Genomic DNA, 20,463 nt, shown 5'->3' on the forward strand with positions numbered 1-20,463 from the left:
GTAACAATAATGTTTAAAACGTTGTTGAGTGAATCTGGTTCTGAAACTAAACAATCCTTTATACCATAATGATAATGATGAAAAAAGGTAATTTGCTTGATAGAAACAGTGTAAGCTAAAGCATTCCTCTTAAATTCCGTTTTAGCTGTTTACTCCGTCTGCAAAAGCTTTAAAAGTAACAATAATGGTCAAGACGTTGTTGAGTGAATCTGGTTCTAAAACTAAACATAATCCTTCATACCATTATGATAATGATGAAAAAAGATAATTTGCTTGATGGAAACAGTGTAAGCTAAAGGATTCTTCATACAGTCCGTTTTAGCTGTTTACTCCTTCTGCAAGAGCTTTGAGAGTAACAAAAATGGTCAAAACGTTGAGTGAATAAGGTTCTAAAACTAAACATAATCCTTCATACCATTATGATAATGATGAAAAAAGGTCATTTGCTTGATAGAAACAGTGTAAGCTAAACATTCCTCTTAAATTCCGTTTTAGCTGTTTACTCCTTCTGCAAGAGCTTTGACAGTAACAAAAATGGTCAAAACGTTGTTGAGTGAATAAGGTTCTAAAACTAAACATAATCCTTCATACCATTATGATAATGATGAAAAAAGGTAATTTGCTTGATAGAAACAGTGTAAGCTAAAGCAATCCTCTTACAGTCTGTTTTAGCTGTTTACTCCTTTTGCAAGAGCTTTGAAGGTAACAAAAATGGTCAAAACATTGTTGAGTGAATCTGGTTCTAAAACTAAACACAATCCTTCATACCATTATGATAATGATGAAAAAAGGTAATTTGCTTGATAGAAACAGTGTAAGCTAAAGCATTCTTCATACAGTCCGTTTTAGCTGTTTACTCCTTCTGCAAGAGCTTTGACAGTAACAAAAATGGTCAAAACGTTGAGTGAATAAGGTTCTAAAACTAAACATAATCCTTCATACCATAATGATAATGATGAAAAAAGGTAATTTGCTTGATAGGAACAGTGTAAGCTAAAGCATTCTTCATACAGTCCGTTTTAGCTGTTTTCTCCTTCTGCAAGAGCTTTGAAAGTAACAATAATGTTTAAAACGTTGTTGAGTGAATCTGGTTCTGAAACTAAACAATCCTTCATACCATAATGATAATGATGAAAAAAGGTAATTTGCTTGATAGAAACAGTGTAAGCTAAAGCATTCCTCTTAAATTCCGTTTTAGCTGTTTACTCCGTCTGCAAAAGCTTTAAAAGTAACAAAAATGGTCAAAACGTTGTAGAGTGAATCTGGTTCTAAAAGTAAACATAATCCTTCATACCATTATGATAATGATGAAAAAAGGTCATTTGCTTGATAGAAACAGTGTAAGCTAAACATTTCTCTTAAATTCCGTTTTAGCTGTTTACTCCTTCTGCAAGAGCTTTGACAGTAACAAAAATGGTCAAGACGTTGTTGAGTGAATCTGGTTCTAAAACTAAACATAATCCTTCATACCATAATGATAATGTTGAAAAAAGGTAATTTGCTTGATAGAAACAGTGTAAGCTAAAGCAATCCTCTTACAGTCTGTTTTAGCTGTTTACTACTTTTGCAAGAGCTTTGAAAGTAACAAAAATGGTCAAAACGTTGATGAGTGAATAAGGTTCTAAAACTAAACATAATCCTTCATACCATTATGATAATGATGAAAAAAGGTCATTTGCTTGATAGAAACAGTGTAAGCTAAAGGATTCTTCATACAGTCCGTTTTAGCTGTTTACTCCTTCTGGAAAAGCTTTGAAAGTAACAAAAATGGTCAAAACGTTGTTGAGTGAATCTGGTTCTAAAACTAAACATAATCCTTCATACCATAATGATAATGAGGAAAAAAGGTAATTTGCTTGATAGAAACAGTGTAGGCTAAACATTCCTCTTAAATTCGTTTTAGATGTTTACTCCTTCTGGAAAAGCTTTGGAAGTAACAAAAATGGTCAAAACGTTGTTGAGTGAATCTGGTTCTAAAAGTAAACATAATCCTTCATAAAATTATGATAATGATGAAAAAAGGTAATTTGCTTGATAGAAACAGTGAAGCTAAAGCATTCTTCATACAGTCCGTTTTAGCTGTTTACTTCTTCTGCAAAAGCTTTAAAAGTAACAATAATGGTCAAGATGTTGTTGAGTGAATCTGGTTCTAAAACTAAACATAATCCTTCATAAAATTATGATAATGATGAAAAAAGGTAATTTGCTTGATAGAAACAGTGTAAGCTAAAGCATTCTTCATACAGTCCGTTTTAGCTGTTTACTTCTTCTGCAAAAGCTTTAAAAGTAACAATAATGGTCCAAAACGTTGTAGAGTGAATAAGGTTCTAAAACTAAACATAATCCTAAATACCATTATGATAATGATGAAAAAAGGTCATTTGCTTGATAGAAACAGTGTAAGCTAAAGCATTCTTCATACAGTCCGTTTTAGCTGTTTACTCTTTCTGGAAAAGCTTTGAAAGTAACAAAAATTGTCCAAAACGTTGTTGAGTGAATCTGGTTCTAAAACTAAACATAATCCTTCATACCATAATGATAATGTTGAAAAAAGGTAATTTGCTTGATAGAAACAGTGTAAGCTAAACATTCCTCTTAAATTCCGTTTTAGCTGTTTACTCCTTCTGCAAGAGCTTTGACAGTAACAAAAATGGTCAAGACGTTGTTGAGTGAATCTGGTTCTAAAACTAAACATAATCCTTCATACCATAATGATAATGATGAAAAAAGGTAATTCGCTTGATAGAAACAGTGTAAGCTAAAGCAATCCTCTTACAGTCTGTTTTAGCTGTTTACTCCTTTTGCAAGAGCTTTGAAGGTAACAAAAATGGTCAAAACGTTGTTGAGTGAATCTGATTCTAAAACTAAACAATCCTTCATACCATAATGATAATGATGAAAAAAGGTAATTTGCTTGATAGAAACAGTGTAAGCTAAAGCATTCTTCATACAGTCCGTTTTAGCTGTTTACTCCTTCTGCAAGAGCTTTGAAAGTAACAATAATGTTTAAAACGTTGTTGAGTGAATCTGGTTCTGAAACTAAACAATCCTTTATACCATAATGATAATGATGAAAAAAGGTCATTTGCTTGATAGAAACAGTGTAAGCTAAAGCAATCCTCTTACAGTCTGTTTTAGCTGTTTACTACTTTTGCAAGAGCTTTGAAAGTAACAAAAATGGTCAAAACGTTGATGAGTGAATAAGGTTCTAAAACTAAACATAATCCTTCATACCATTATGATAATGATGAAAAAAGGTCATTTGCTTGATAGAAACAGTGTAAGCTAAACATTCCTCTTAAATTCCGTTTTAGCTGTTTACTCCTTCTGCAAGAGCTTTGACAGTAACAAAAATGGTCAAAACGTTGTTGAGTGAATCTGGTTCTAAAACTAAACACAATCCTTCATACCATTATGATAATGATGAAAAAAGGTCATTTGCTTGATAGAAACAGTGTAAGCTAAAGCATTCTTCATACAGTCCGTTTTAGCTGTTTTCTCCTTCTGCAAGAGCTTTGAAAGTAACAATAATGTTTAAAACGTTGTTGAGTGAATCTGGTTCTGAAACTAAACAATCCTTCATACCATAATGATAATGATGAAAAAAGGTAATTTGCTTGATAGAAACAGTGTAAGCTAAAGCATTCTTCATACAGTCCGTTTTAGCTGTTTACTCCTTCTGCAAAAGCTTTAAAAGTAACAATAATGGTCAAGACGTTGTTGAGTGAATCTGGTTCTAAAACTAAACATAATCCTTCATACCATTATGATAATGATGAAAAAAGATAATTTGCTTGATGGAAACAGTGTAAGCTAAACATTCCTCTTAAATTCCGTTTTAGCTGTTTACTCCTTCTGCAAGAGCTTTGACAGTAACAAAAATGGTCAAAACGTTGAGTGAATAAGGTTCTAAAACTAAACATAATCCTTCATACCATAATGATAATGATGAAAAAAGGTAATTTGCTTGATAGGAACAGTGTAAGCTAAAGCATTCTTCATACAGTCCGTTTTAGCTGTTTTCTCCTTCTGCAAGAGCTTTGAAAGTAACAATAATGTTTAAAACGTTGTTGAGTGAATCTGGTTCTGAAACTAAACAATCCTTCATACCATAATGATAATGATGAAAAAAGGTAATTTGCTTGATAGAAACAGTGTAAGCTAAAGCATTCCTCTTAAATTCCGTTTTAGCTGTTTACTCCGTCTGCAAAAGCTTTAAAAGTAACAATAATGGTCAAAACGTTGTTGAGTGAATAAGGTTCTAAAACTAAACATAATCCTTCATACCATTATGATAATGATGAAAAAAGGTCATTTGCTTGATAGAAACAGTGTAAGCTAAAGCCCTCTTCATACAGTCCGTTTTAGCTGTTTACTCCTTCTGCAAAAGCTTTAAAAGTAACAATAATGGTCAAAACGTTGTTGAGTGAATAAGGTTCTAAAACTAAACATAATCCTTCATACCATTATGATAATGATGAAAAAAGGTCATTTGCTTGATAGAAACAGTGTAAGCTAAAGCATTCCTCTTACATTCTGTTTTAGCTGTTTACTCCTTCTGAGAAAGCTTTAAAAGTAACAATACTGGTCAAAACGTTGTTGAGTGAATAAGGTTCTAAAACTAAACATAATCCTTCATACCATTATGATAATGATGAAAAAAGGTCATTTGCTTGATAGAAACAGTGTAAGCTAAAGCATTCTTCATACAGTCCGTTTTAGCTGTTTACTCCTTCTGAAAAAGCTTTAAAAGTAACAATAATGGTCAAAACGTTGTTGAGTGAATAAGGTTCTAAAACTAAACATAATCCTTCATACCATTATGATAATGATGAAAAAAGGTCATTTGCTTGATAGAAACAGTGTAAGCTAAAGCATTCCTCTTACATTCTGTTTTAGCTGTTTACTCCTTCTGAGAAAGCTTTAAAAGTAACAATACTGGTCAAAACGTTGTTGAGTGAATAAGGTTCTAAAACTAAACATAATCCTTCATACCATTATGATAATGATGAAAAAAGGTCATTTGCTTGATAGAAACAGTGTAAGCTAAAGCATTCTTCATACAGTCCGTTTTAGCTGTTTACTCCTTCTGAAAAAGCTTTAAAAGTAACAATAATGGTCAAAACGTTGTTGAGTGAATAAGGTTCTAAAACTAAACATAATCCTTCATACCATTATGATAATGATGAAAAAAGGTCATTTGCTTGATAGAAACAGTGTAAGCTAAAGCATTCTTCATACAGTCCGTTTTAGCTGTTTACTCCTTCTGAAAAAGCTTTAAAAGTAACAATAATGGTCAAAACGTTGTTGAGTGAATAAGGTTCTAAAACTAAACATAATCCTTCATACCATTATGATAATGATGAAAAAAGGTCATTTGCTTGATAGAAACAGTGTAAGCTAAAGCATTCCTCTTACATTCTGTTTTAGCTGTTTACTCCTTCTGAGAAAGCTTTAAAAGTAACAATACTGGTCAAAACGTTGTTGAGTGAATAAGGTTCTAAAACTAAACATAATCCTTCATACCATTATGATAATGATGAAAAAAGGTCATTTGCTTGATAGAAACAGTGTAAGCTAAAGCATTCTTCATACAGTCCGCTTTAGCTGTTTACTCCTTCTGAAAAAGCTTTAAAAGTAACAATAATGGTCAAAACGTTGTTGAGTGAATAAGGTTCTAAAACTAAACATAATCCTTCATACCATTATGATAATGATGAAAAAAGGTCATTTGCTTGATAGAAACAGTGTAAGCTAAAGCATTCCTCTTACATTCTGTTTTAGCTGTTTACTCCTTCTGAGAAAGCTTTAAAAGTAACAATAATGGTCAAAACGTTGTTGAGTGAATAAGGTTCTAAAACTAAACATAATCCTTCATACCATTATGATAATGATGAAAAAAGGTCATTTGCTTGATAGAAACAGTGTAAGCTAAAGCATTCCTCTTACATTCTGTTTTAGCTGTTTACTCCTTCTGAGAAAGCTTTAAAAGTAACAATACTGGTCAAAACGTTGTTGAGTGAATAAGGTTCTAAAACTAAACATAATCCTTCATACCATTATGATAATGATGAAAAAAGGTCATTTGCTTGATAGAAACAGTGTAAGCTAAAGCATTCTTCATACAGTCCGTTTTAGCTGTTTACTCCTTCTGAAAAAGCTTTAAAAGTAACAATAATGGTCAAAACGTTGTTGAGTGAATAAGGTTCTAAAACTAAACATAATCCTTCATACCATTATGATAATGATGAAAAAAGGTAATTTGCTTGATAGAAACAGTGTAAGCTAAAGCATTCCTCTTACATTCTGTTTTAGCTGTTTACTCCTTCTGAGAAAGCTTTAAAAGTAACAATACTGGTCAAAACGTTGTTGAGTGAATAAGGTTCTAAAACTAAACATAATCCTTCATACCATTATGATAATGATGAAAAAAGGTCATTTGCTTGATAGAAACAGTGTAAGCTAAAGCCTTCTTCATACATTCTGTTTTAGCTGTTTACTCCTTCTGCAAAAGCTTTAAAAGTAACAATAATGGTCAAAACGTTGTTGAGTGAATAAGGTTCTAAAACTAAACATAATCCTTCATACCATTATGATAATGATGAAAAAAGGTCATTTGCTTGATAGAAACAGTGTAAGCTAAAGCATTCCTCTTAAATTCCGTTTTAGCTGTTTACTCCGTCTGCAAAAGCTTTAAAAGTAACAAAAATGGTCAAAACGTTGTTGAGTGAATAAGGTTCTAAAAGTAAACATAATCCTTCATACCATTATGATAATGATGAAAAAAGGTCATTTGCTTGATAGAAACAGTGTAAGCTAAACATTTCTCTTAAATTCCGTTTTAGCTGTTTACTCCTTCTGCAAGAGCTTTGACAGTAACAAAAATGGTCAAAACGTTGTTGAGTGAATAAGGTTCTAAAACTAAACATAATCCTTCATACCATTATGATAATGATGAAAAAAGGTCATTTGCTTGATAGAAACAGTGTAAGCTAAAGCATTCTTCATACAGTCCGTTTTAGCTGTTTACTCCTTCTGAAAAAGCTTTAAAAGTAACAATAATGGTCAAAACGTTGTTGAGTGAATAAGGTTCTAAAACTAAACATAATCCTTCATACCATTATGATAATGATGAAAAAAGGTCATTTGCTTGATAGAAACAGTGTAAGCTAAAGCATTCCTCTTACATTCTGTTTTAGCTGTTTACTCCTTCTGAGAAAGCTTTAAAAGTAACAATAATGGTCAAAACGTTGTTGAGTGAATAAGGTTCTAAAACTAAACATAATCCTTCATACCATTATGATAATGATGAAAAAAGGTCATTTGCTTGATAGAAACAGTGTAAGCTAAAGCCTTCTTCATACATTCTGTTTTAGCTGTTTACTCCTTCTGAGAAAGCTTTAAAAGTAACAATAATGGTCAAAACGTTGTTGAGTGAATAAGGTTCTAAAACTAAACATAATCCTTCATACCATTATGATAATGATGAAAAAAGGTCATTTGCTTGATAGAAACAGTGTAAGCTAAAGCATTCTTCATACAGTCCGTTTTAGCTGTTTACTCCTTCTGAAAAAGCTTTAAAAGTAACAATAATGGTCAAAACGTTGTTGAGTGAATAAGGTTCTAAAACTAAACATAATCCTTCATACCATTATGATAATGATGAAAAAAGGTCATTTGCTTGATAGAAACAGTGTAAGCTAAAGCATTCCTCTTACATTCTGTTTTAGCTGTTTACTCCTTCTGAGAAAGCTTTAAAAGTAACAATAATGGTCAAAACGTTGTTGAGTGAATAAGGTTCTAAAACTAAACATAATCCTTCATACCATTATGATAATGATGAAAAAAGGTCATTTGCTTGATAGAAACAGTGTAAGCTAAAGCCTTCTTCATACATTCTGTTTTAGCTGTTTACTCCTTCTGCAAAAGCTTTAAAAGTAACAATAATGGTCAAAACGTTGTTGAGTGAATAAGGTTCTAAAACTAAACATAATCCTTCATACCATTATGATAATGATGAAAAAAGGTCATTTGCTTGATAGAAACAGTGTAAGCTAAAGCATTCCTCTTAAATTCCGTTTTAGCTGTTTACTCCGTCTGCAAAAGCTTTAAAAGTAACAAAAATGGTCAAAACGTTGTTGAGTGAATAAGGTTCTAAAAGTAAACATAATCCTTCATACCATTATGATAATGATGAAAAAAGGTCATTTGCTTGATAGAAACAGTGTAAGCTAAACATTTCTCTTAAATTCCGTTTTAGCTGTTTACTCCTTCTGCAAGAGCTTTGACAGTAACAAAAATGGTCAAAACGTTGTTGAGTGAATAAGGTTCTAAAACTAAACATAATCCTTCATACCATTATGATAATGATGAAAAAAGGTCATTTGCTTGATAGAAACAGTGTAAGCTAAAGCATTCTTCATACAGTCCGTTTTAGCTGTTTACTCCTTCTGAAAAAGCTTTAAAAGTAACAATAATGGTCAAAACGTTGTTGAGTGAATAAGGTTCTAAAACTAAACATAATCCTTCATACCATTATGATAATGATGAAAAAAGGTCATTTGCTTGATAGAAACAGTGTAAGCTAAAGCATTCCTCTTACATTCTGTTTTAGCTGTTTACTCCTTCTGAGAAAGCTTTAAAAGTAACAATAATGGTCAAAACGTTGTTGAGTGAATAAGGTTCTAAAACTAAACATAATCCTTCATACCATTATGATAATGATGAAAAAAGGTCATTTGCTTGATAGAAACAGTGTAAGCTAAAGCCTTCTTCATACATTCTGTTTTAGCTGTTTACTCCTTCTGAGAAAGCTTTAAAAGTAACAATAATGGTCAAAACGTTGTTGAGTGAATAAGGTTCTAAAACTAAACATAATCCTTCATACCATTATGATAATGATGAAAAAAGGTCATTTGCTTGATAGAAACAGTGTAAGCTAAAGCATTCTTCATACAGTCCGTTTTAGCTGTTTACTCCTTCTGAAAAAGCTTTAAAAGTAACAATAATGGTCAAAACGTTGTTGAGTGAATAAGGTTCTAAAACTAAACATAATCCTTCATACCATTATGATAATGATGAAAAAAGGTCATTTGCTTGATAGAAACAGTGTAAGCTAAAGCATTCCTCTTACATTCTGTTTTAGCTGTTTACTCCTTCTGAGAAAGCTTTAAAAGTAACAATAATGGTCAAAACGTTGTTGAGTGAATAAGGTTCTAAAACTAAACATAATCCTTCATACCATTATGATAATGATGAAAAAAGGTCATTTGCTTGATAGAAACAGTGTAAGCTAAAGCATTCCTCTTACATTCTGTTTTAGCTGTTTACTCCTTCTGAGAAAGCTTTAAAAGTAACAATAATGGTCAAAACGTTGTTGAGTGAATAAGGTTCTAAAACTAAACATAATCCTTCATACCATTATGATAATGATGAAAAAAGGTCATTTGCTTGATAGAAACAGTGTAAGCTAAAGCCTTCTTCATACATTCTGTTTTAGCTGTTTACTCCTTCTGCAAAAGCTTTAAAAGTAACAATAATGGTCAAAACGTTGTTGAGTGAATAAGGTTCTAAAACTAAACATAATCCTTCATACCATTATGATAATGATGAAAAAAGGTCATTTGCTTGATAGAAACAGTGTAAGCTAAAGCATTCCTCTTACATTCTGTTTTAGCTGTTTACTCCTTCTGAGAAAGCTTTAAAAGTAACAATAATGGTCAAAACGTTGTTGAGTGAATAAGGTTCTAAAACTAAACATAATCCTTCATACCATTATGATAATGATGAAAAAAGGTCATTTGCTTGATAGAAACAGTGTAAGCTAAAGCATTCTTCATACAGTCCGTTTTAGCTGTTTACTCCTTCTGAAAAAGCTTTAAAAGTAACAATAATGGTCAAAACGTTGTTGAGTGAATAAGGTTCTAAAACTAAACATAATCCTTCATACCATTATGATAATGATGAAAAAAGGTCATTTGCTTGATAGAAACAGTGTAAGCTAAAGCATTCCTCTTACATTCTGTTTTAGCTGTTTACTCCTTCTGAGAAAGCTTTAAAAGTAACAATAATGGTCAAAACGGTGTTGAGTGAATAAGGTTCTAAAACTAAACATAATCCTTCATACCATTATGATAATGATGAAAAAAGGTCATTTGCTTGATAGAAACAGTGTAAGCTAAAGCCTTCTTCATACATTCTGTTTTAGCTGTTTACTCCTTCTGAGAAAGCTTTAAAAGTAACAATAATGGTCAAAACGTTGTTGAGTGAATAAGGTTCTAAAACTAAACATAATCCTTCATACCATTATGATAATGATGAAAAAAGGTCATTTGCTTGATAGAAACAGTGTAAGCTAAAGCATTCTTCATACAGTCCGTTTTAGCTGTTTACTCCTTCTGAAAAAGCTTTAAAAGTAACAATAATGGTCAAAACGTTGTTGAGTGAATAAGGTTCTAAAACTAAACATAATCCTTCATACCATTATGATAATGATGAAAAAAGGTCATTTGCTTGATAGAAACAGTGTAAGCTAAAGCATTCCTCTTACATTCTGTTTTAGCTGTTTACTCCTTCTGAGAAAGCTTTAAAAGTAACAATAATGGTCAAAACGTTGTTGAGTGAATAAGGTTCTAAAACTAAACATAATCCTTCATACCATTATGATAATGATGAAAAAAGGTCATTTGCTTGATAGAAACAGTGTAAGCTAAAGCATTCCTCTTACATTCTGTTTTAGCTGTTTACTCCTTCTGAGAAAGCTTTAAAAGTAACAATAATGGTCAAAACGTTGTTGAGTGAATAAGGTTCTAAAACTAAACATAATCCTTCATACCATTATGATAATGATGAAAAAAGGTCATTTGCTTGATAGAAACAGTGTAAGCTAAAGCATTCTTCATACAGTCCGTTTTAGCTGTTTACTCCTTCTGAAAAAGCTTTAAAAGTAACAATAATGGTCAAAACGTTGTTGAGTGAATAAGGTTCTAAAACTAAACATAATCCTTCATACCATTATGATAATGATGAAAAAAGGTCATTTGCTTGATAGAAACAGTGTAAGCTAAAGCATTCTTCATACAGTCCGTTTTAGCTGTTTACTCCTTCTGAAAAAGCTTTAAAAGTAACAATAATGGTCAAAACGTTGTTGAGTGAATAAGGTTCTAAAACTAAACATAATCCTTCATACCATTATGATAATGATGAAAAAAGGTCATTTGCTTGATAGAAACAGTGTAAGCTAAAGCATTCCTCTTACATTCTGTTTTAGCTGTTTACTCCTTCTGAGAAAGCTTTAAAAGTAACAATAATGGTCAAAACGTTGTTGAGTGAATAAGGTTCTAAAACTAAACATAATCCTTCATACCATTATGATAATGATGAAAAAAGGTCATTTGCTTGATAGAAACAGTGTAAGCTAAAGCATTCCTCTTACATTCTGTTTTAGCTGTTTACTCCTTCTGAGAAAGCTTTAAAAGTAACAATAATGGTCAAAACGTTGTTGAGTGAATAAGGTTCTAAAACTAAACATAATCCTTCATACCATTATGATAATGATGAAAAAAGGTCATTTGCTTGATAGAAACAGTGTAAGCTAAAGCCTTCTTCATACATTCTGTTTTAGCTGTTTACTCCTTCTGAGAAAGCTTTAAAAGTAACAATAATGGTCAAAACGTTGTTGAGTGAATAAGGTTCTAAAACTAAACATAATCCTTCATACCATTATGATAATGATGAAAAAAGGTCATTTGCTTGATAGAAACAGTGTAAGCTAAAGCATTCTTCATACAGTCCGTTTTAGCTGTTTACTCCTTCTGAAAAAGCTTTAAAAGTAACAATAATGGTCAAAACGTTGTTGAGTGAATAAGGTTCTAAAACTAAACATAATCCTTCATACTATTATGATAATGATGAAAAAAGGTCATTTGCTTGATAGAAACAGTGTAAGCTAAAGCATTCTTCATACAGTCCGTTTTAGCTGTTTACTCCTTCTGAAAAAGCTTTAAAAGTAACAATAATGGTCAAAACGTTGTTGAGTGAATAAGGTTCTAAAACTAAACATAATCCTTCATACCATTATGATAATGATGAAAAAAGGTCATTTGCTTGATAGAAACAGTGTAAGCTAAAGCATTCTTCATACAGTCCGTTTTAGCTGTTTACTCCTTCTGAGAAAGCTTTAAAAGTAACAATAATGGTCAAAACGTTGTTGAGTGAATAAGGTTCTAAAACTAAACATAATCCTTCATACCATTATGATAATGATGAAAAAAGGTCATTTGCTTGCTAGAAACAGTGTAAGCTAAAGCATTCTTCACACAGTCCGTTTTAGCTGTTTACTCCTTCTGAAAAAGCTTTAAAAGTAACAATAATGGTCAAAACGTTGTTGAGTGAATAAGGTTCTAAAACTAAACATAATCCTTCATACCATTATGATAATGATGAAAAAAGGTCATTTGCTTGATAGAAACAGTGTAAGCTAAAGCATTCCTCTTACATTCTGTTTTAGCTGTTTACTCCTTCTGAGAAAGCTTTAAAAGTAACAATAATGGTCAAAACGTTGTTGAGTGAATAAGGTTCTAAAACTAAACATAATCCTTCATACCATTATGATAATGATGAAAAAAGGTCATTTGCTTGATAGAAACAGTGTAAGCTAAAGCATTCCTCTTACATTCTGTTTTAGCTGTTTACTCCTTCTGAGAAAGCTTTAAAAGTAACAATAATGGTCAAAACGTTGTTGAGTGAATAAGGTTCTAAAACTAAACATAATCCTTCATACCATTATGATAATGATGAAAAAAGGTCATTTGCTTGATAGAAACAGTGTAAGCTAAAGCCTTCTTCATACATTCTGTTTTAGCTGTTTACTCCTTCTGAGAAAGCTTTAAAAGTAACAATAATGGTCAAAACGTTGTTGAGTGAATAAGGTTCTAAAACTAAACATAATCCTTCATACCATTATGATAATGATGAAAAAAGGTCATTTGCTTGATAGAAACAGTGTAAGCTAAAGCATTCTTCATACAGTCCGTTTTAGCTGTTTACTCCTTCTGAAAAAGCTTTAAAAGTAACAATAATGGTCAAAACGTTGTTGAGTGAATAAGGTTCTAAAACTAAACATAATCCTTCATACCATTATGATAATGATGAAAAAAGGTCATTTGCTTGATAGAAACAGTGTAAGCTAAAGCATTCTTCATACAGTCCGTTTTAGCTGTTTACTCCTTCTGAAAAAGCTTTAAAAGTAACAATAATGGTCAAAACGTTGTTGAGTGAATAAGGTTCTAAAACTAAACATAATCCTTCATACCATTATGATAATGATGAAAAAAGGTCATTTGCTTGATAGAAACAGTGTAAGCTAAAGCATTCTTCATACAGTCCGTTTTAGCTGTTTACTCCTTCTGAAAAAGCTTTAAAAGTAACAATAATGGTCAAAACGTTGTTGAGTGAATAAGGTTCTAAAACTAAACATAATCCTTCATACCATTATGATAATGATGAAAAAAGGTCATTTGCTTGATAGAAACAGTGTAAGCTAAAGCATTCCTCTTACATTCTGTTTTAGCTGTTTACTCCTTCTGAGAAAGCTTTAAAAGTAACAATAATGGTCAAAACGTTGTTGAGTGAATAAGGTTCTAAAACTAAACATAATCCTTCATACCATTATGATAATGATGAAAAAAGGTCATTTGCTTGATAGAAACAGTGTAAGCTAAAGCCTTCTTCATACATTCTGTTTTAGCTGTTTACTCCTTCTGAGAAAGCTTTAAAAGTAACAATAATGGTCAAAACGTTGTTGAGTGAATAAGGTTCTAAAACTAAACATAATCCTTCATACCATTATGATAATGATGAAAAAAGGTCATTTGCTTGATAGAAACAGTGTAAGCTAAAGCATTCTTCATACAGTCCGTTTTAGCTGTTTACTCCTTCTGAAAAAGCTTTAAAAGTAACAATAATGGTCAAAACGTTGTTGAGTGAATAAGGTTCTAAAACTAAACATAATCCTTCATACCATTATGATAATGATGAAAAAAGGTCATTTGCTTGATAGAAACAGTGTAAGCTAAAGCATTCTTCATACAGTCCGTTTTAGCTGTTTACTCCTTCTGAAAAAGCTTTAAAAGTAACAATAATGGTCAAAACGTTGTTGAGTGAATAAGGTTCTAAAACTAAACATAATCCTTCATACCATTATGATAATGATGAAAAAAGGTCATTTGCTTGATAGAAACAGTGTAAGCTAAAGCATTCTTCATACAGTCCGTTTTAGCTGTTTACTCCTTCTGAAAAAGCTTTAAAAGTAACAATAATGGTCAAAACGTTGTTGAGTGAATAAGGTTCTAAAACTAAACATAATCCTTCATACCATTATGATAATGATGAAAAAAGGTCATTTGCTTGATAGAAACAGTGTAAGCTAAAGCATTCTTCATACAGTCCGTTTTAGCTGTTTACTCCTTCTGAAAAAGCTTTAAAAGTAACAATAATGGTCAAAACGTTGTTGAGTGAATAAGGTTCTAAAACTAAACATAATCCTTCATACCATTATGATAATGATGAAAAAAGGTCATTTGCTTGATAGAAACAGTGTAAGCTAAAGCATTCCTCTTACATTCTGTTTTAGCTGTTTACTCCTTCTGAGAAAGCTTTAAAAGTAACAATAATGGTCAAAACGTTGTTGAGTGAACAAGGTTCTAAAACTAAACATAATCCTTCATACCATTATGATAATGATGAAAAAAGGTCATTTGCTTGATAGAAACAGTGTAAGCTAAAGCATTCCTCTTACATTCTGTTTTAGCTGTTTACTCCTTCTGAGAAAGCTTTAAAAGTAACAATAATGGTCAAAACGTTGTTGAGTGAATAAGGTTCTAAAACTAAACATAATCCTTCATACCATTATGATAATGATGAAAAAAGGTCATTTGCTTGATAGAAACAGTGTAAGCTAAAGCATTCCTCTTATATTCTGTTTTAGCTGTTTACTCCTTCTGAGAAAGCTTTAAAAGTAACAATACTGGTCAAAACGTTGTTGAGTGAATAAGGTTCTAAAACTAAACATAATCCTTCATACCATTATGATAATGATGAAAAAAGGTCATTTGCTTGATAGAAACAGTGTAAGCTAAAGCATTCTTCATACAGTCCGTTTTAGCTGTTTACTCCTTCTGAAAAAGCTTTAAAAGTAACAATAATGGTCAAAACGTTGTTGAGTGAATAAGGTTCTAAAACTAAACATAATCCTTCATACCATTATGATAATGATGAAAAAAGGTCATTTGCTTGATAGAAACAGTGTAAGCTAAAGCATTCTTCATACAGTCCGTTTTAGCTGTTTACTCCTTCTGAAAAAGCTTTAAAAGTAACAATAATGGTCAAAACGTTGTTGAGTGAATAAGGTTCTAAAACTAAACATAATCCTTCATACCATTATGATAATGATGAAAAAAGGTCATTTGCTTGATAGAAACAGTGTAAGCTAAAGCATTCCTCTTACATTCTGTTTTAGCTGTTTACTCCTTCTGAGAAAGCTTTAAAAGTAACAATAATGGTCAAAACGTTGTTGAGTGAATAAGGTTCTAAAACTAAACATAATCCTTCATACCATTATGATAATGATGAAAAAAGGTCATTTGCTTGATAGAAACAGTGTAAGCTAAAGCATTCCTCTTATATTCTGTTTTAGCTGTTTACTCCTTCTGAGAAAGCTTTAAAAGTAACAATACTGGTCAAAACGTTGTTGAGTGAATAAGGTTCTAAAACTAAACATAATCCTTCATACCATTATGATAATGATGAAAAAAGGTCATTTGCTTGATAGAAACAGTGTAAGCTAAAGCATTCTTCATACAGTCCGTTTTAGCTGTTTACTCCTTCTGAAAAAGCTTTAAAAGTAACAATAATGGTCAAAACGTTGTTGAGTGAATAAGGTTCTAAAACTAAACATAATCCTTCATACCATTATGATAATGATGAAAAAAGGTCATTTGCTTGATAGAAACAGTGTAAGCTAAAGCATTCTTCATACAGTCCGTTTTAGCTGTTTACTCCTTCTGAAAAAGCTTTAAAAGTAACAATAATGGTCAAAACGTTGTTGAGTGAATAAGGTTCTAAAACTAAACATAATCCTTCATACCATTATGATAATGATGAAAAAAGGTCATTTGCTTGATAGAAACAGTGTAAGCTAAAGCATTCCTCTTACATTCTGTTTTAGCTGTTTACTCCTTCTGAGAAAGCTTTAAAAGTAACAATAATGGTCAAAACGTTGTTGAGTGAATAAGGTTCTAAAACTAAACATAATCCTTCATACCATTATGATAATGATGAAAAAAGGTCATTTGCTTGATAGAAACAGTGTAAGCTAAAGCCTTCTTCATACATTCTGTTTTAGCTGTTTACTCCTTCTGCAAAAGCTTTAAAAGTAACAATAATGGTCAAAACGTTGTTGAGTGAATAAGGTTCTAAAACTAAACATAATCCTTCATACCATTATGATAATGATGAAAAAAGGTCATTTGCTTGATAGAAACAGTGTAAGCTAAAGCATTCCTCTTACATTCTGTTTTAGCTGTTTACTCCTTCTGAGAAAGCTTTAAAAGTAACAATAATGGTCAAAACGTTGTTGAGTGAATAAGGTTCTAAAACTAAACATAATCCTTCATACCATTATGATAATGATGAAAAAAGGTCATTTGCTTGATAGAAACAGTGTAAGCTAAAGCATTCCTCTTACATTCTGTTTTAGCTGTTTACTCCTTCTGAGAAAGCTTTAAAAGTAACAATAATGGTCAAAACGTTGTTGAGTGAATAAGGTTCTAAAACTAAACATAATCCTTCATACCATTATGATAATGATGAAAAAAGGTCATTTGCTTGATAGAAACAGTGTAAGCTAAAGCATTCCTCTTATATTCTGTTTTAGCTGTTTACTCCTTCTGAGAAAGCTTTAAAAGTAACAATACTGGTCAAAACGTTGTTGAGTGAATAAGGTTCTAAAACTAAACATAATCCTTCATACCATTATGATAATGATGAAAAAAGGTCATTTGCTTGATAGAAACAGTGTAAGCTAAAGCATTCTTCATACAGTCCGTTTTAGCTGTTTACTCCTTCTGAAAAAGCTTTAAAAGTAACAATAATGGTCAAAACGTTGTTGAGTGAATAAGGTTCTAAAACTAAACATAATCCTTCATACCATTATGATAATGATGAAAAAAGGTCATTTGCTTGATAGAAACAGTGTAAGCTAAAGCCTTCTTCATACATTCTGTTTTAGCTGTTTACTCCTTCTGAGAAAGCTTTAAAAGTAACAATAATGGTCAAAACGTTGTTGAGTGAATAAGGTTCTAAAACTAAACATAATCCTTCATACCATTATGATAATGATGAAAAAAGGTCATTTGCTTGATAGAAACAGTGTAAGCTAAAGCATTCTTCATACAGTCCGTTTTAGCTGTTTACTCCTTCTGAAAAAGCTTTAAAAGTAACAATAATGGTCAAAACGTTGTTGAGTGAATAAGGTTCTAAAACTAAACATAATCCTTCATACCATTATGATAATGATGAAAAAAGGTCATTTGCTTGATAGAAACAGTGTAAGCTAAAGCATTCCTCTTATATTCTGTTTTAGCTGTTTACTCCTTCTGAGAAAGCTTTAAAAGTAACAATACTGGTCAAAACGTTGTTGAGTGAATAAGGTTCTAAAACTAAACATAATCCTTCATACCATTATGATAATGATGAAAAAAGGTCATTTGCTTGATAGAAACAGTGTAAGCTAAAGCATTCTTCATACAGTCCGTTTTAGCTGTTTACTCCTTCTGAAAAAGCTTTAAAAGTAACAATAATGGTCAAAACGTTGTTGAGTGAATAAGGTTCTAAAACTAAACATAATCCTTCATACCATTATGATAATGATGAAAAAAGGTCATTTGCTTGATAGAAACAGTGTAAGCTAAAGCATTCTTCATACAGTCCGTTTTAGCTGTTTACTCCTTCTGAAAAAGCTTTAAAAGTAACAATAATGGTCAAAACGTTGTTGAGTGAATAAGGTTCTAAAACTAAACATAATCCTTCATACCATTATGATAATGATGAAAAAAGGTCATTTGCTTGATAGAAACAGTGTAAGCTAAAGCATTCCTCTTATATTCTGTTTTAGCTGTTTACTCCTTCTGAGAAAGCTTTAAAAGTAACAATACTGGTCAAAACGTTGTTGAGTGAATAAGGTTCTAAAACTAAACATAATCCTTCATACCATTATGATAATGATGAAAAAAGGTCATTTGCTTGATAGAAACAGTGTAAGCTAAAGCATTCTTCATACAGTCCGTTTTAGCTGTTTACTCCTTCTGAAAAAGCTTTAAAAGTAACAATAATGGTCAAAACGTTGTTGAGTGAATAAGGTTCTAAAACTAAACATAATCCTTCATACCATTATGATAATGATGAAAAAAGGTCATTTGCTTGATAGAAACAGTGTAAGCTAAAGCATTCTTCATACAGTCCGTTTTAGCTGTTTACTCCTTCTGAAAAAGCTTTAAAAGTAACAATAATGGTCAAAACGTTGTTGAGTGAATAAGGTTCTAAAACTAAACATAATCCTTCATACCATTATGATAATGATGAAAAAAGGTCATTTGCTTGATAGAAACAGTGTAAGCTAAAGCATTCTTCATACAGTCCGTTTTAGCTGTTTACTCCTTCTGAAAAAGCTTTAAAAGTAACAATAATGGTCAAAACGTTGTTGAGTGAATAAGGTTCTAAAACTAAACATAATCCTTCATACCATTATGATAATGATGAAAAAAGGTCATTTGCTTGATAGAAACAGTGTAAGCTAAAGCATTCTTCATACAGTCCGTTTTAGCTGTTTACTCCTTCTGAAAAAGCTTTAAAAGTAACAATAATGGTCAAAACGTTGTTGAGTGAATAAGGTTCTAAAACTAAACATAATCCTTCATACCATTATGATAATGATGAAAAAAGGTCATTTGCTTGATAGAAACAGTGTAAGCTAAAGCATTCCTCTTACATTCTGTTTTAGCTGTTTACTCCTTCTGAGAAAGCTTTAAAAGTAACAATAATGGTCAAAACGTTGTTGAGTGAATAAGGTTCTAAAACTAAACATAATCCTTCATACCATTATGATAATGATGAAAAAAGGTCATTTGCTTGATAGAAACAGTGTAAGCTAAAGCATTCCTCTTACATTCTGTTTTAGCTGTTTACTCCTTCTGAGAAAGCTTTAAAAGTAACAATAATGGTCAAAACGTTGTTGAGTGAATAAGGTTCTAAAACTAAACATAATCCTTCATACCATTATGATAATGATGAAAAAAGGTCATTTGCTTGATAGAAACAGTGTAAGCTAAAGCATTCCTCTTATATTCTGTTTTAGCTGTTTACTCCTTCTGAGAAAGCTTTAAAAGTAACAATACTGGTCAAAACGTTGTTGAGTGAATAAGGTTCTAAAACTAAACATAATCCTTCATACCATTATGATAATGATGAAAAAAGGTCATTTGCTTGATAGAAACAGTGTAAGCTAAAGCATTCTTCATACAGTCCGTTTTAGCTGTTTACTCCTTCTGAAAAAGCTTTAAAAGTAACAATAATGGTCAAAACGTTGTTGAGTGAATAAGGTTCTAAAACTAAACATAATCCTTCATACCATTATGATAATGATGAAAAAAGGTCATTTGCTTGATAGAAACAGTGTAAGCTAAAGCCTTCTTCATACATTCTGTTTTAGCTGTTTACTCCTTCTGAGAAAGCTTTAAAAGTAACAATAATGGTCAAAACGTTGTTAAGTGAATAAGGTTCTAAAACTAAACATAATCCTTCATACCATTATGATAATGATGAAAAAAGGTCATTTGCTTGATAGAAACAGTGTAAGCTAAAGCATTCCTCTTACATTCTGTTTTAGCTGTTTACTCCTTCTGAGAAAGCTTTAAAAGTAACAATAATGGTCAAAACGTTGTTGAGTGAATAAGGTTCGAAAACTAAACATAATCCTTCATACCATTATGATAATGATGAAAAAAGGTCATTTGCTTGATAGAAACAGTGTAAGCTAAAGCATTCCTCTTACATTCTGTTTTAGCTGTTTACTCCTTCTGAGAAAGCTTTAAAAGTAACAATAATGGTCAAAACGTTGTTGAGTGAATAAGGTTCTAAAACTAAACATAATCCTTCATACCATTATGATAATGATGAAAAAAGGTCATTTGCTTGATAGAAACAGTGTAAGCTAAAGCATTCTTCATACAGTCCGTTTTAGCTGTTTACTCCTTCTGAAAAAGCTTTAAAAGTAACAATAATGGTCAAAACGTTGTTGAGTGAATAAGGTTCTAAAACTAAACATAATCCTTCATACCATTATGATAATGATGAAAAAAGGTCATTTGCTTGATAGAAACAGTGTAAGCTAAAGCATTCTTCATACAG

Source organism: Pungitius pungitius, chromosome 2, assembly GCF_949316345.1.
Source record: "Pungitius pungitius chromosome 2, fPunPun2.1, whole genome shotgun sequence".
Classification (NCBI taxonomy): domain Eukaryota; kingdom Metazoa; phylum Chordata; class Actinopteri; order Perciformes; family Gasterosteidae; genus Pungitius; species Pungitius pungitius.